Raw genomic sequence first — 15754 nt, 5'->3', positions numbered from 1 at the left:
AGGAGTACATACTAGCAGCCCAGTTTGACCTTGGGAGGATAAAGCAGAGAACAGCCCAGTGCAAGGTCTGGAAGTGGACTCCACCTTGGCCTTGGGGGCAAGGGATCCTGGGATCCTGGTGTGTGCAGTGTGATGCTCAGCCAGGAAGCATGGGCTCTGTGAGCACAGGTGAGCAAGTGACCTTGGTCTGCGGACTCTGCCCCACATGAAGGGGGACAGCTCAAGGAAGACCACACAGACTCTTCCTGAGCAAGTATAAACATTTCAGTATCCAGATTCACGCTGCATATGATCCTCTTCAAGCACGGTTACTGGGAGGCTGGAATTCAAGCTCTGAACTACACAGATGCCTGATGTACCTTTTCTATTCCTTAAACCAAAGATACAAAGTGAAAGTGAAAGTCGCTCAGTGCTGTCCGACTCTCTGCGACCCCAAGGACTACACCGTCCATGGAATTCTCCAGGCCAGAATACTGGAGTGGGTAGCCTTTCCCTTCTCCAGGGGATCTTTCCAACCCAGGGATCAAACCTAGGTCTTCCGCAAGGATACAAAGTTGGACTTAAAACCTCTGAACAGCGACACCCAATATGGTTGGGGAGGAAGAGGAGTGACTGGAGGGTGATCACTTCCTTTTAGCACTTTTCCTTAAAAATGACTCCTTTTTCAATGATTTATTCTAAAACAGGTCTACATAACTACTGTTGTTCCATCTCCACTGAGGTTTTTAACTAAACCTAGTTACTGATGGATCTTAAATGTGTACTGTATCCAGACTGTTCCCCTAAGCTTAGACGATATATCTAGCAGCATTCAGAAAAATGCTGCTTGGAGAGTCCAGAGACAATCACAAAGTACGGGGCTCTGACTAAATTAGCCATCTTGCTCTGAAACCCGTTCCTTTATGGGTCTTCTTTTTCTCCATCAATGTCATCACCAAGGTTGGCTTCAAGCTCTTACAGTAAGCCAGGTGTTCTACCTTTGAGCATAACGCTTCATTTTTTAAAAATAGATCTCAGGTGCACAGAATTGGAGTTATAACCTTTGGCACATGACACACTTTAAAAGGCCAACTATAAAGCTACAGAAATGACATCACAACGACATCACAGATATTTGGAATCTTAGCTCCAACACAGGACTCCAGAATACCTAGGAGTTGCGGCCCAGTGTACAGCCCCAGAGATCTGAGCAGTTCCTAAAGCTTTTACAAGACGGACCAATAAATAGCTTTTTATGCTCATTTTCCCTTGGAATCCCTATGAGGAACAAAACATCATGTACGTGGAAGATTTTGCCATTTTTTAAATGATTTCCACCCAAAATGGACCCAAGGTTCTCTGCAGTTACACAGTTTACACAGCCTTCCTCTCTCTTCTTGTCCTCTACTGATCCTTCAACCCCTCTGTAATCAATTCCTGTAAAAATTCCTATTGTTTGAAATGCCTAAGATAATCTTTATTCCTATCAGACTATGATTAATACATAAGTCTGTTTCCAAAACTTGAGATTTCTATCTGATGATAACTTTTATTCCAAGTTTTGCTCCGAGTTTTCCCTTGGTTTCTTTCTCCTTGATTTTTCTAAAAATGCTATCTTTCTTCACAATTCTACCCCCTTGTTACCACTTCCCAGGCTTCCATTTTCCCCTAAGAAAGCCACCTTTCTGTTTAATCTCTTATTCCATCTGGTGAGGACGTGGAGGCAGAAAAAATGCAAGCCTTCTATTTAAGAAGAGAAAATATAAAATCAGAAGACGAGGCTCCCATTAAGAAAGGAACCCTCAAATTACTGGAAATCAAAAGCACATTCTTCATTCAGGTACTATGTAGAAAAGTCTCTCTCTGAGTTGCTAATAAAAATAGACAGAATACTGATGACCTCAGTTCAGTTCAGTCACTCAGTCGTGTCCAACTCTTTGCAACCCCATGGACGGCAGCACGCCAGGCTTACTGATGACCTAGGCAGTACAAAGAATGATGAGGTAGAAGTGAAGATCTTCCAGGAAACTCTACCTGACCATATTCTAAGTTTTATCACAAATTACAAATCTTCTTTGCTGTATGTTTGGCACAATCTGAAAAGAGATAAAGACTTTCTTGTTGCTCTAATAAAATAAAAGATTTTATTAAAGAGCCTTTATCCATCACAAATGAACACTTCTATGGCCAAAAGATATAAAAGCTAATGAAACAATGAGCAAAATATAGTTATTGTGGGAGACTGCAATAGTTCATAAATCACACCTACTGTTAATCATCTCAGCTGTAGCTAAACTTCCAGTGACCTCACTGAGTTTGTTCTCATTTCCTGCCTTGGATTAAATCATAAAGCTCAAACAACTTTTAGTTTTTGAGATAAACTATTACAATTGCTACCTCCCTGCCCCAGCTGTCTGCAATAAGCTTAACAGCCAATTTAAGTACTGGACAGTTTCTAAATCTAAGTGAAAAAAAGAAATTCAGTGCCTTTCCCAGTAATAATTAGAAAAAGTGAGGATTAGGTTCTGTGAAGACCAAGGAGAAACCGGAGCAGAAATAACACTGTGAGGTGCAGCCAAAGCTCTGCCCTCTGCCTGGGGAGACAGGAGCTGGTGTCACCAGGGCTTGATAGCACAGCCACTTTGATAAGTTCCAGAAAGTTCTCCTCAACAGGAAGCTTTCACGGCCCTGGTTAGGGCTTGTGGTCTCTCTCAAGGCATGTGAAGAATTTACTCTCTGATATTAAACCCACATTCAGGTGTTTCTTTGCCCCACATTCTGAATCCCACTATTGAAGGCAACGTACGTAGGGACAGGAGATACCACCACTAACTCAGAGAAACCCAGCCACTCCTAAAAGAGCAAGGTTTTACCGAACCCTCCTACTTGGAAAACATTAAGTAGGAAACTCTGTGGCTTCAAACATGAACCAAATAGGTCTCAGGTATCTTATGATTATAAACATAAATATTAAACCATTAGCTGTAATTCAACATTTCTTGTTGTTGCTCATTCAGTTGTGTCTGACTCTTCTGTGACCCCATGGACTGCAACACGCCAGGCTCCACTGTCCATGGGATTTCCAGGCAAGTACACTGGAGTTAAGTTGCCATTTCCTACTTCAGGGGACCTTCCTAAACCAGGATTGGCAGACGGGTCTCCTGCATTGGCAGATGGATTCTTTACCACGGAGCCACCAGGGAAGGCATAATTCAACGTTCATTTCAGTCGCTCAGTCGTGTCCGACTCTTTGCCACCGCATGGACTGCAGCATGCCAGACTTCCCTGCCCATCACCAACTCCCGTAGCTTGCTCAAACTCGCGTCCATCGAGTCGGTGATGCCGTCCAAATTCAACATAGAATAATACACAAACAGCTAGGGCAGGAAAAAGAAAGGAATAGTTACTTCTGACCGGTCAGACAGTTGAAAGCTGAATTTCTGATAATTACATTTTTTTAAAAATCAAGCAGGGCAGCGGTGGCGGCGATTGCTGTTCGGAGCGGTTGAGACACCTCTGCGGCAGCCGGTGATGCAGGCAGCGTGGACGCGGGCAGGCGTGGCCGGCACCCCGAGGCATCCTCCCCGCCTCCCGCCTGCGGAGCTCCGGCCCCCGTCCGCCCTCCGGGATCCCCTCGCGGTCCTCGCCGCCGCACCTCCTGGGCTTCGGAGCCTCCGCCTCGCCGCTGAACCATGACTTGCGAATTCAAACCTGGGACCTCATCTTCGTCAAGGTGAAAGGTTATCCTCACTGACCAGCTCGAGTAGATGAAGTTCCTGACGGAGCTGTAAAACCACCCACAAACAAACTACCGATTTTCTTTTTTGGAACTCATAAGACTGCTTTTTTAGGCCCAAAGGATGTATTTCCTTACTCAGGAAATAAGGAAAAGTACGGCAAACCAAATAAACGAAAAGGCTTTAATGAAGGTTTATGGGAGATGGATAACAATCCGAAAGTGAAATTTTCAAGTCAACAGGCATCAGCTAAACAGTCAAATCCGTCATCTGATGTTGAAGAAAAAGAAACAAGTGTTTTTACAGGAAGACACCGAACATGAAGGAAAAACCAGCAATGAATGTTACCAAAGCAACTGACATAACCCCTCCAAAAGCTGCGGGGTGAGGGAGGAAGAGAAAGGCAGAAAAACAAGCAGAAACTGAGGAGGCCGGAGTAGTGCCTGCCGAACAGCATCTGCTGACCTAAAAGTGAGTCAGAGAGGACAGCCTCCAGCTACAGAGGCAAGATTCCAGAACCAAGAGGCAGACCCCAAATGGCAAAGCAGCCCTGTCCTTCAGAGAGTGGCAAGGTAACTGAAGAAGACAAAAGGAAGAAAAAGGCGCAAGAGGAAAAACAACATAAAAAACAGCTTAAAAAGGATGAAGAAGGCCAGAAGGAAGAAGAAAAGCCAAGAAAAGAGGTTAAAAAAAGAGAGGGAAAAGCAAGTTGAATCACAAAGGAAAGATTTCGCCAAAACAGGGGTTACATCAACCTCTGATCCTGAAGAGGCAGGAGATGATCAAGAAGGTGAAGAGGAAAGGTGGAAGAAACTTTGAAACTGCTCATAGAGGGGATATGCTCAAAGGACAACAGGAGAAAGAAGCCGCAGATAGAAAAGGCAAGCAAGAATAGCAAATGGAAACTGAGTAACATAATAAAGATGAAGGAAAGAAGCCAGAAGTTAAGAAAGTGGAGAAGAGAAACATCAATGGATTCGCAGCTTCAAAGGATACATGCTGAAATTAACAATTCACTCGAAATTGATAATCTTGATGTCAACGGATGTATTGAGGCCTTGGATGAACAAGCTTCACTTCAGGTCACAATGCCACAAGCTCAAAAACACACAGAGATGATTACAATGCTACAAAAAGTACAGCAATTCAAAGTCAGGCTATCATGGAAAAGTCTGCAATGTTGTATAACAAGTTTAAGAACATGTTTTTGGTTGGTGAAGGAGATTCTGTGATCACACAAGTGCTGGACAAATCCCCTGCCGAACAAACACAGCATGAGGAAGCAAATAAAACCGAAGATCAAGGGAAGAAAGGGCCAAACAAAAAGCTAGAAAAGGAACAAACAGGTTCAAAGGCTCTAAATGGAGGATCGGATGCTCAAGACACTAATCAACCGCAACACAATGGAGACACCGATGAAAGCAAAGACAACCAAGGCCAATAGGACGGAAAAGCATCCAGTGAAGAGAGAAAGACTGCAATATCTCTGAAAGATTCTAAACTAGATAACTAGGTTGACATACCTGGAATATAAAGAACATTTGAGAAGTTTGCAATGGTCTTCATTTGAAATACTTAGACTGCTGAAAGTTTTAAATTTTGGAAGCATAGGTTTTGATGTTTGAAGCTTGTTTTGAGGGAGTAATCTCCTTATCTTTGTTTAAAAGTGACTAAACATTGCTAATTGTACTTTGTGCAATATTAACAGCTACATTATACAGTGAATGTGAGGGGAAGTTCATTTAGGAAATGTTAAACTGCTCTTCCAGACATTGGTTGTAGTATATTTTCATTTAGTGTGTGTATGTTACTGTGTAATTGATAGTAGAAAAAAGTTACATTTTTAAAACTGCTACTTGTATAAACCTTTCCTCTTTTCCCAGATACTATGGGTTTTGTGCACAGTTTTTTTACAAATGTTGGATTTACCAGACTGTCTTTTCACTGTTGTGGGTTTTGTAGAATTTAAGCATTTTTATGGTTGATAAAATGTTACGTCCATACAAGTACTCACTCCCTCCTTTCTTTTATCCAAAGTTGATTTTAATCTCAGTCTACCTTGTGCTACATTATCCTGCTGCCTTGTAACAATGTGCAGTCTGTACGTCTTTTTGTATGACAGCTAGATACCCAACTGACATTGAACTGACAGTTCTAGGAGGTGCGAAACTCATGTTAACTTCTGAAGGTAATTTAGTTTTGTGGCTGAGAAGTCAGTGAAAGTCACAGCAGTTTCCTGCAGTAAGCAGTAGTGTACGTAGGGATGAATTTGGCTTTTAGGGTTCAACCATTTAAGATCCTTTACAGGTAGTAGTAGCTGAAACTGAAAACTAAATGATAAAAGTTTATTTTTGAGAAATGTCTCGAGTTTCTGAATTTTTTTAAAAGTCCCACTCATTAAAGAAGTCATTAAGTATTTTTTTAATTGGAAAAAATGCAATCCATAATGCTTTTTCAGTAAATAAAGATAAATACTATATAAGGAAACTAACATATTTGAAAACATGGCTGTATGAGAAGGGAATTTTTATTTCTAATGCATACATGTGACAGGATTGCAAAAAGCTAGTTACTCCGAGGCAGTAGACAAAAGTAAAGAAGTTGTCTGTATATTCATGTATATGGACTAAATGAGAGTGAACCAAGGTTAACACAAAATTTAAGAACAACCTTAACAGACAGCATTTCTAAGATATTCTGAATACTAGGCCAGCTGGTGCTTTGCAGTAGCTTAAAAGATGCTTCTCATGTTTGAAAACTAGGAATACAGAGGAAAAGGCTTAATACCAGTGTTTGCGTGTGACATGCATTGCATGCTTTGACCTCTGGGGTAATTGTTTTTCATCTTTATGAAAACTTGGAATCATTTCAGTAATTGGAGTTTTGCTTTTGAGAGGTCTTATAATGGAACTAGGACCCACTGTTTGGAGGGAACTCTGGCTATTATATCCGTTTGGTACTTACACAATTTAAACTTGGACAAATTTATTCTAGTTAAGCCACAAGTGTCAACATGTAAACTTGTTTTGATTAAAGAATTTTTCTATCAAAAAAAATCAAGCAATTAAAAAAAATCTAATTATTAACTCAGGGTAAACAAGAAAAGTAATCAGTATACTGATTCATCCATGAATATCATTTGGATGGCTATATAATGCATGGTGAGTATTGGTCTATCAAATACAATAATAAAAGTGGAAGACAAGGATACTAAAAGGGAAGTGTGTATGTGTGTGTTGAGCAATAAGAGGTAAAAGAATAAATTCTGATCTTCCAAGATAGAGTCAGAAGTTAATGCCTAACGCTGAAAAATTATGAAATAGTCAATATCCCTGTGTTACTTAGGCTTCTCACTTGGCTCAGTGGTAAAGAATCTGCCTGCCAATGCAGGAGACCCGGGAGATGCAGGTTCCATCCCTGGGCCAGGAAGGTCCCCTGGAGGAGGAAATGGCAACCTACTCCAATATTTTTGCCTGGAAAATTCCATGGACAGAGGAACATGGGGTCTCAAAGAGCCAGACACAGCTCAGTGACAGCATGCATGCCCTATGTTATAATACTTAGAGATCTGGTGGTAGCAACCAAAGGAGCCAGATAACAGTCTTGAGTGGTAACATCAGGAGATAGCAACTCGCTGTCTAATTTGGAATATGTATGGCTTTCATAAAAATTAAAATGAAGTGAACATAAGATTATGTAAGAAACAGTATCTTCCTCCTCATCCCTTAGGCACCCAGATCCCTCTCCTGTGTTTATGTTCCACATTTTATAAAAAGGGCTTCCCAGGCGGCACTAGCAATAAAGAATCTGCCTGCCAATGCAGGAGACGTGGTTTTGCTGTCTCAGGAAGATCCTCTAGAGAAGGAAATGGCAACCCACTCAGTATTCTTGCCTGGAGAATTGCCCAGACAGAGAAACATGGCAGGCTACAGTCCATGCGGTCGAAAAGAGTCGGGCACAACTGAGCACACACACACACACATACACACACATACAAGTGCGCACGTGTGTGACTTTTTAAACATGGAAGGATGGATGGGAGGAACTAGGGAAGGAAGGAAGGGAGTCACATTTAATTGCATCCAGGAAAAATAAATTATAAGATTTACTATTATTTTTTGTGTCACTAAGAAAAATATTTTGGGACTTTTCTGCCAATGACATTAGACATTCTCTCCAATGGTTAAGACTCTGCTCTTCCACTGCAGGGAGGCACAGGTTTGATCCCTGATCCACCTGCCACAAGGTATGCCAAAAATAAAGAAAAGAAAAATATTTCCAATTAAACTCTTGATACAATGCTTCCACATACTGAGAATTTTTATTTATACTTACTGAAAGAACCCTTTCAGATTTTCTCATACATTTTTTATCACCTATCACTCCTGTTAATATTGTGAGAAATATAGAGGTGAAAATTTAAGTATCTAACACACTTTCACAGAGTCCAGCTCTCTGAATCACTTTCCAATCTCTGAAGTCTCTTTTTGAACACACTATTTTGTTCTGCACCGTTGAGACTGCTGGCAATCCTAATACAACACTGCAAGTCAAATACAACTCAGTTAAAAAGAAAAAAAGGTTGCTGGCAATACAGACTGCTTAAAAAATGCTCCACTACTGTCTCCAAGATTTTTCTCCCAAACCACTGACACCCATTCCCAACTTTTGATGCCGATGCTTTCTCGATGTGACCAGAAGCTGTCAAAGAAAGGTTTCTGACACCCCCTTAACTCATATTTTCCTCAAATGACCCTTCGCTGGTTTGGGGATGGAAACATCCACCAGCTGCAGTGGTCCCCTCATGCCAGACGGAAGGACATGCCTACATAGTACATGCCTACACAGATTGTCTCAGCTGCATCACTGGTGATGCTCCATGGACTGAAGGAAGACTGGAAATGCACTCACTGGGAAAAACCCTGATGCTGGGAAAGACTGAAGGCAGGGAGAGAAGAGGGTGACAGAGGATGAGACGGTCAGATGGCGTCACCGATTCAACGGACATGAGTTTGAGCAGCCTCCGGGAGATGGTGAAGAACAGGGAAACCTGGCGTGCTGCAGTCCATGGGGTCACAAAGAGTCGGACACGACTTAGCGACTGAACAACAGAAACGCAAAATACATGCTGATTTCAGAGATGTTAAATTTGAAAAAGAACAATGCTCCTTCTGCTCTTTTTCTAAAACAGGCTAAATTGCTACTGCCAATGGACCTGAGGAGGAGAACACATCTGAAAGATGAGTTTTCGGAACTGCCCTACTCATTTCATTCTTCCCTATTCAATTATTTCATGGTCTTCTGTATAGGCCTGAACTATAGCTTTTCTCACACTCAACTATAATTATGTGAGCACCTGCACAGCACCCCCAGTAGACAGAGGGGCTTTCAAGGACCCATGTCTTATTTCATCTTTGCTGTGGAACCTAACATAGTATCTTGGATATAGCAGGTACTCAAAGATATTTGGGAAATAAATATAAATACATTTTGGTCTTATTTTACATGAGCTTATTTGGGCAAGAAGAGGTAGTGAAAGAGAAAGAAGTAAAAGTAAAAATCCAGTGTTGGGACTTCCCTGGTGGTCTAGTGGTTAAGAGTCTGTTTGCCAGTGCAGGGGACAGGGGTTCTATCCCTGGTCCAGGAAGATCCCACGTGCTGCAAGGCAACTAAGCCTGTGCACCGCAACTACTGAAGCCCAAACTTGAGGGCCTGTGCTCTGCAACGGAAGAAGGCGCCACACTGAGAAACCCACACGGTGCAACTATAGAGTAGCCTCTGCTTGCTGCAACTAGACAAAACCTGCACAGTCAAAGACTCAGCACAGCCAAAAATAAACAAATAAATGTTTCTTAAAAAAAGAAACAGGGTGTTAACGACAAGCATGTGTCAAGGGAATAGAGCTCAAATGTGGAACCACTGAGAATTCTAAAAAAGAAATCTTTCATACAAGTGTCATTGGCAAATTATTAATATATCAGTCCCATCACAAGCAAACAAGAATTTCAGTTCACAATCCTAGACGTCTGATTTCATGACTTGCATCACCACCCAATGAGGTCAACAGGTTTCTGTAAACATAAACGTATTAAGTTAGGGAGAAAGAGATGAAATGATGAGAAGAATCACTACATCATCTTAGGACTTTTCTCCTGCCTCATTTGCTCTGACAAGTAGAGCAATTTTATTTTAATTACTTACGACAACACTTCATGGTAGACTAGTGATACTACCACTCATTAAAAAATAATAATAATAACAAAGTCTTTGTAACACTTTAGCATCCAGTTATTAACTCTTTGCAAAAAAACCCAAAAAACTGACAGAGCCAATGATTTGAGAAAGGATTAGTGAGTTATAAAAATTAAACATGGAATACTGGACTTCCCTAGTCTGGTACAGTGGATGGCAGTCTGCCTGCCAATGCTGGGGACACGGGTTCAATCCCTGGTCCGGGAAGATTCCACATGCCTCAAGGTAACTAAGCATGTGCACCCCAACTACTGAGCCCCAGCTCTAAAGCCCATAAGCTGCAACTGCCTAGGCTGTATGCCTCGAGCCGGTGCTTCACAACAAGAGAAACCACCACAATTATTAGAGAGCACCCCACTCACTGCAACTAGGGAAAGCCCTCCAAGCAACAAAGAACCAGCACAACCAAATATAAATACATTTTTAAAATGGGATCATAAGGAAATACTAAAGAACTAGGCTCTTAGCTGAGTTTCCATACAGGAGATGTTTCAGGCGGAGGTCGTGCGTGCACGGCCAGCGGCTCAGTTGTGTGTGACTCTCTGTGACCCCATGGATTGTAGCCCACCAGGCTCCTCTGTCCATGGGACTATCCTGGCAAGCATACATGAGTGGGTTGCCATTTCCTGCTCCACAGGTAGAGCTCTACAGAATTCCATGCTGACCACATTTTCATTAGTGTTTATTCTAATGAAACATCTTAGCAGTCGGTCATGGAAAATGATTAAAACTCATTCTAATCCTGAGCTCATGCAAACTCCATGAGATGATAACTGGCAAGTTAAATCAATAAGCCAAGTGTCTAAAGTCTTTTCTGAGCTTTATACAAATCAGATGTATAAATAAGCAATAAATAAGATTTTATTGAAAACAGAGCAAATTCTCAATTTACTGTTTGAGCTTGCAAAATTTAATTATCCATTTTCATTTTGTTTCAAAATTTTCACATGTTAAAAGAATTTAAACTTTGAGGGGAAACTGGTGCAGCCTTGTTGAGGCCCATTTGGCAGTGTGTACCAAAATTTAATTTAATTTATCCATTGACACAATAACTCCATTATCAAATATCTAGAGTAGTAAGAGTACATATGGGCAAAGACAAATGTATGTTCGTGGTAATGTAACAGAAAAACAGCAACCTAAATAGTCATGGACAGGAGAATGGTTAAGTAAATGTAGGTACTGCCATACTACTGAATCAACATAACTTTAGACATAATGAAGTAAACTGATATAGTCTAATGTGAAAAAAATTCTTTAAAACACATGTTTAAATGGAAAAAAACAATATATATCTATGGTATGATTCAGTTTAAGGAAAAAAACAGACAAAACTACAGGCTGAATTCAATTATACATAAAAATTCTAGAAGGAAAATCTAACAGGGAAGGGATTGAGAAAGTAAGGTTGAATGTTTTCGCTTGCTATATTTATTGTTTAAATTGCGTCAGTGATTTGTTCATGCCTTAATTGTGTACATTTTGAAAACCAAAAAAATTAAAGGCAGGACTTTCCTGGTGATCCAGTGGTTAAGACTCCCAAGCTTCCAAGGCAGGGAACAAGGGTTTGATCCCTGCCTGGTCAGGGAAATAAGATCCCATATGCTGCACAGCAGAGCCAAAAGGGTTCTTTTCTTTTTTTTTTTTTTTAAGGGAAAAAATGAGACACCTCTCTGAAGAGAAGCATTAAAAAGCCTCACAAATTCTGTATAGCACATAAAGGCTCCCAAATCAGAGCCCAGAACTGCCACCTCACACCAGTGCTACTTTCGAAAGATTTCCGTTGGAATCCAGTGTGCTTACAAGAGCATTATATTTCAGAATTTATGTTGGAAATTATGTGACTCAGTCAACTGCCAGGAATTTCATCTGCCCCAAAAGGAAAGCAGGCAGATTACAGCTTCCTTGACCATCAACGTGTTAGTGAACGTGTTCAGCTAACATCCAGTGAATGAATTACTTCAGATATAAACGAGAGATTGGCACACATCCTCAGAGAAGCCACCTTAGGCCAGAGCCTTGTAATTCAGTCGAAAAGTGGTTGGATTTTTAAAATTAAACGCATCAAAATAATCAAGCTGGAGCCCATCAAACCAAGCATCTTGAAATAATAATAATTATTATTATTTTAATGTTAATCTTTGCGCTTTCAATAGGGCTTCACAATTTTTGACTACATTGTAAAGGATTAAATGCTGGCAGTGCTGGAGCTCTTAAAGGAGTATTCTGGAAAGTAGAAAAGTAATGAAACATAACACGTCCTTAATAAAATAAGGAACTAAACTATAAAAAATATTTTTTTACAAAAATCAGTTGAGTTCAGGGCTCTGTGATGACCTAGAAGGGTGGGATGGGGGTGGGGGCGGGGGGAAGGAGGCTCTAGAGGGAGGGGATATATGTATATACTTATGGCAGATTCATGTTGTTGTATGGCAGAAACTAACACAACATTGTAAAGCAATTACTCTCCAATGAAAAATTTTAAAAATAAACAAAATTTTAAAAAATCAGTTGAAACCGGCTAAGTGACACAAACCCAGCAAACCCTCCAACTGCAAGGCCTGCAGAGGGTTCTCCTGGAGCCAGGTCCTTGGAGCTGAGATTCAAGGTGAAGAAGCCTAACATGTCCCTTTTTCTTGCCCTTCGTCTGCTGTTTAGATGCTCCCTCCCCTGGCAGCCGAACGTTCTTCACCGTCTCTAGCACAGAAGCTAGAGTAAGCCACTCATCCCAACTTGCCTGGAGCATCTCCAGTTTTACCAGTGAAAATCCCGTACCCTAGGAACTACCTGGTTTAGCCAGGTCTTTACCTGGTGGCTCAGAGGTTAAAGCGTCTGCCTCCAATGTGGGAGACCTGGGTTCGACCCCTGGGTCAGTAAGATCCCCTGGAGAAGGAAATGGTAACTCACTCCAGTATTCTTGCCTGGAGAATCCCATGGATTCTGGCTTACAGAAGGCACAGGGGAATTTTCTGGAGTGGGTAAATGCTCTATATCTTAACTAAGTTGCAACCAACTGCTGACTTAAAATGTGTGCATTTGTTATATGTAAACTTAACCTTCCAAGACTTTATTTCTATTTTATTATTGGAGTATAACTGTTATACAATGTAGTGTTGGTTTCTGCTGTACAATCAAACTAATCAGCTCTGTGGATACATAAATCCCCTCCCTCTTGGACCTCTCCCCTAACCACCCCCATCCCCCCTACCCAGGTCATCACGGAGCTATATATAGCAGCTTGCCTCCAGCTATTTATTTTATACCCGGGGTCGCTAAGAGTAGGGCACGACTGAGCGACTTCACTTTCACTTTTCACTTTCATGCGTGGAGAAGGAAATGGCAACCCACTCCAGTATTCTTGCCTGGAGAATCCCAGGGACAGAGGAGCCTAGTGAGCTGCTGTCTATGGGGTCGCACAAAGTCGGACACGACTGAAGCGACTTAGCAGCAGCAGCAGCAGTGTATACATGACATGAGCTGATTTTAAAAATAAGAGTGAGGGACTTCCCTGGCAGTCCAGCAGTTAAGACCCCGCGCTTCCGCTGCAGAGGGTGCAAGCACGCTCCCTGGTGGGGGAACTAAGATCCCACATGCTGCGTGGCGGAGCCAAAAAAAAAAAAAAGAGCCAGATCTTCCATCACCCAAAGGACGCAGGATAGACCGGAGCAACATCTTTTAAGGATGCTGTTGGAGCGCTCCCTGAAGCTTGAGGAAGGTCGAAGTTCCGGGGTCACTCTCAGCTCTACACTTACAGGAAGCTAGGGCAGCAGCCTGTTACCCCAATCCCTGTGAAAAATCAATTCGAAAATCACTCCGAGCTTGTGCAGCCCTCCATTACAGGAAATTGTACAGATTCCTTCTCTGGAAATATCGAAAGAAAAGCAGGGCCACTGTTCTCCCTTTCTGCAGTGTTTTGCTGTTGTTATAACCATGAACTCATCGAAAGACTAGAAGACCCGGGGCACAATAGAAAAGGAGGCGGGGTAGATTTGAGTGCCTTCTGAACAATGCACTAGGGCAGCCCAACATAAACAGAGATAATCCCGACTATGGGAACCTAATCTACTGAAAATGCGTGAGGTGGCTTTTGCTCAGGAGGTGGTCTCCGTTCTGACCCTGAGGTCTTATCTACTCACTTCGAGGAAACATCTGAGAGTTGGCGAGATACTAGGGGATGGAGGCACAGGCCCTCAGGATGGAGGGATGGGGTACCTCAGGGGGACCAGAGAAGTCAAACCGGTGCCCTTCAGCCAATCATGAAGTGACCCTACCCTTCACAACCTCGAGTATTTGGTTTTTTAGAATATTATCTTGCCCTGCTCCCAGGAAACCATCACTTCTCAGTTCTCTGTCTCTTCCTTGATTCTAACGAGGCCCAGAGACCTGGGAGGCGCTACAAGTTGTTGGCATCTGAGGCTGGAATGGATGGACTCTGCCTTATTGCTGGACAGCCCTGAGACAGCTATGACCTTGCAAGGCCCACAGGAGGGGAGGCTCTGCCTCCTGGTGGTGAACGGGGAAGGAGACAGCAGTCCAGCCGGCTGGAGCTCCCATGAACTTGCACTGGAAACTTCTCAAGCAAAAAGCCAGAAGTTCTCCCACTTGCTCCGTACCTGGCGAGGGATAAGAGACGCCTGAGCCTCGGGTGTGTGCGTGCATGTACGCTGCCATGTGCCAGATATCTGCTGGTTCCTGCTAGCCAGTAAAGCGGCTCCTCGCGCTGCACCCGCAGAGCCAAACGTCTTCCCAGAATTATTTCCCGACTGGGAAATGGAAAGTAACTGGGTTGACTCTCCCATCTGCTGGTATGTAATGAAGTCTGGTCCACAGCCGAGATCCTGGCCCCAGGGGAACATGAGAGACAGTCCTGGAGCTGAGCGGGCATGCAGGGGCCCCAGCGCAGCATCATCTGTCCAGGTGGACCCCTCGGGCCAGCCGCCTGGCGCTGATGACCACCCCGGACCCCATTTCACTCAGGTTTCCTACCATATCCTCAGGTCCCCTCCCGTCTAATAACGAGCCGTGGATAGCGGCTGGGTTTTACAGTCCAGGCCATTCAGGTGCCAAGCCTTGAAAATAAATCCTCCCCCAGTAACTTGGAGCTAGTGCTCAGGAAAAATAATGGCACCAGAGAGATATCTTTGAGCTCGCATGAAAGGAGTGAGAGGATTAGAATCGGTGAATGACGTTATGAGAACAATAGCACTTTCGCTGATCCAAGGTACATAAGAAAATTAAGAGGGGATAACACAAAATCAGGATGAAGGAGAGAGACAGGGAAATGCCGAAGTAGTGTCTCATCTACAGCACAGCTGGAACGAGGCCAAGATGAACCATGGAGTAGTATTTCTACTAATCTGCTCCCTCGCAGATACGCTGAAGGGGATGCGCTTACAGAACGGCTCTGTCTCAGACTGAAAAACTGCACAGCGCTGTTAGTTCATCAGAAAAGGAGACTTTAGACAATCTTCATTTGGGGTTTAAAACAATAACAGGCCAAACGAAGAGGGAGTAATCTAGAGCAGCGGTCCCCAACCTTTTCAGCATCAGGAACCGACTTCATGAAAGACAATTTTTCCACAGACTGGTTGGCGGCGGGGGTTGGGGGGAGGGGCAGGGGATGATTTCGGGATGATTCAAGCACATTGCATTTATTGTGCCCTTTATTTCTATTATTATTACATCAGTTCCACCTCAGATCATCAGGCCTTAGGTCCCTTAGATAAAGGTTAGGACCCTTTATCTAGAGGACTATGTCATGACCAGCTCTAAATAAAGCACGTGTG

The 15754-nt window shown here is 42.7% G+C and overlaps 1 protein-coding gene and 1 pseudogene across 1 annotated transcript in view; one reads left to right on the top strand and one right to left on the bottom strand.

Annotated features, from left to right (window-relative positions):
- Positions 1-15754, bottom strand: part of FUT10 (fucosyltransferase 10) — a 69096-nt gene that overhangs the window by 17308 nt on the left and 36034 nt on the right. The gene's annotated exons all lie outside the window — the stretch shown is intronic.
- On the top strand, positions 3672-5229 carry LOC138078945 (PC4 and SFRS1-interacting protein pseudogene; annotated as a pseudogene).

Source organism: Capricornis sumatraensis, chromosome 4, assembly GCF_032405125.1.
Source record: "Capricornis sumatraensis isolate serow.1 chromosome 4, serow.2, whole genome shotgun sequence".
NCBI classification, from domain to species: domain Eukaryota; kingdom Metazoa; phylum Chordata; class Mammalia; order Artiodactyla; family Bovidae; genus Capricornis; species Capricornis sumatraensis.
This window is presented reverse-complemented; position numbering and strand designations above follow the sequence as displayed.